The sequence below is a fragment of the Myotis davidii genome, unplaced genomic scaffold (assembly GCF_000327345.1).
Source record: "Myotis davidii unplaced genomic scaffold, ASM32734v1 scaffold4472, whole genome shotgun sequence".
Classification (NCBI taxonomy): domain Eukaryota; kingdom Metazoa; phylum Chordata; class Mammalia; order Chiroptera; family Vespertilionidae; genus Myotis; species Myotis davidii.
Window position 1 is genome coordinate 16,602 of NW_006283806.1, and position 1,544 is coordinate 18,145.

At 50.5% G+C, this 1,544-nt stretch overlaps 1 long non-coding RNA gene across 1 annotated transcript in view; it reads left to right on the top strand.

Annotated features, from left to right (window-relative positions):
- Positions 1 to 1,197, top strand: part of LOC107184006 — a 5,685-nt gene extending 4,488 nt beyond the window's left edge. Inside the window, exons 4-5 of the long non-coding RNA XR_001514824.1 lie at positions 849 to 895; positions 1,184 to 1,197. This is a non-coding gene — a long non-coding RNA (uncharacterized LOC107184006). The remainder of the gene's footprint in view (positions 1 to 848; positions 896 to 1,183) is intronic.
- The last annotated feature ends 347 nt before the right edge of the window (positions 1,198 to 1,544 follow it).

Here is a 1,544-nt window from a genome sequence, read left to right on the forward strand (position 1 = left end):
AGAGTTAGAAACATCGGAAAGAGAGAAATATCAATTCAGCTGCCTCCTTGCACACTCCCTACTGGGGATGTGCCCACAACCAAGGTACATGCCCTTAACCAGAATCAAACCTGAGATCTTTCAGTCCACAGGCCAATGCTCTATCTACTGAACCAAACCGGTTTGGCAGCATTGCACTTTTTAACTGGTGATCAGATCAGAAACCCTTGGGGAACTGTTTTAAACTAGATCCCTGGGCTCCATCTGTGTCGTGATTAGCGCTGTGACTGATGGGATGCATGCCTTCTTGCTGAGCTCTGCCGCCCAGAGGATCAGCAGGGAAGCCATCTTCTGTACCTGGAGAATCAGTGCTTCTTCAGAACATGCCCTACAATGGCCATGTCTGTCTGGTTGCTATAATAGATGAGAACATTGATATAGGCAAGTAAACTGGGTAGCAGGGTTTATAAGAATACAAAGATTGATGAGCTTATGGTAAGGAACTGTGGTAAAGAACCGGCTAGAAGTATAGGAGGAGGTAAAGCAGGAAAAAGCAATAGGACCCTGGCCAGGTGGTTCAGTTGGTTGTAGTGTTGTCCCATACACCAAAAGGTGGAGGGTTTGATTCCTGGTCAGGGCGCATACCTATGTTTTGGGTTCAATCTCCAGTCATGGCACCAGCAATTAATGTTTCTCTCTCACAGTGGTGTCTCTCTCTCTCTCTCTCTCTCTCTTTTTCCCTCTTTATTTAGAAAACAAACCAACCAAACAAAAAAGCATATTTGGGTGAGAATTAAAAATAAGAAAAAGATAAAAGCAATACAATTGAATTAATCATTTGAAACATTTTTTGTTTTCTTTTGTTATAGAGTGATCTCACAAAAAGTTTGGAGAACGTGGAAATGTGAGTATCATTGTACAGAGGCGACCTGGGCACGCCCCCCTGTCTCTTGGCTCCTGTTTCCTCTACGGGCCTGCTCCACCCATCTCTCTGTGGACCTGCTCTTCCCTGCAACGCTGGCAGGCCCTGCTCTGCTCTCTTCAGACCTGATCATCACCCTGGACTGGCTGGTCCTGCTTCCTGTTCTCTGCGGCCGTGCTCCTTGCTTTCTGAGGGCCTGTTGCTTGCCTGTGCCATCCATGGCTTGGCTCACCCCACAGCAGTCCCCATACCCCCTCATCTGCGCTTGCAGCCTATAAAGAGGTAATATGCAAATTCGTTTGTGACTGGTCCGGAGCCCCGGACAAATTTGCATATTAACTCTTTATATATAAAGACTAGAGGCCCGGTGCACAAAAATTTGTGCGTTCGGGGGGGAGGGGGGTCCCTCAGCCCGGCCTGTGCCCTCTCGCAGTCTGGGACCCCTCGAGAGATAATGCCCTGCTGGCTTAGGCCTGCTCCCGGGTGGCAGAGGGCAGGCCCAATCCCTGGGTGCAGCCCCTGGTCGGGCTCAGAGCAGGGCCGATTGGGGAGTTGGGGGCGCCGCCCCCTGTCATGCACAGAGCAGGGCGGATCGGGAGGTGCGATGCCACCCTCAGTCATGCTCAGGGTAGGGCCGATTGGG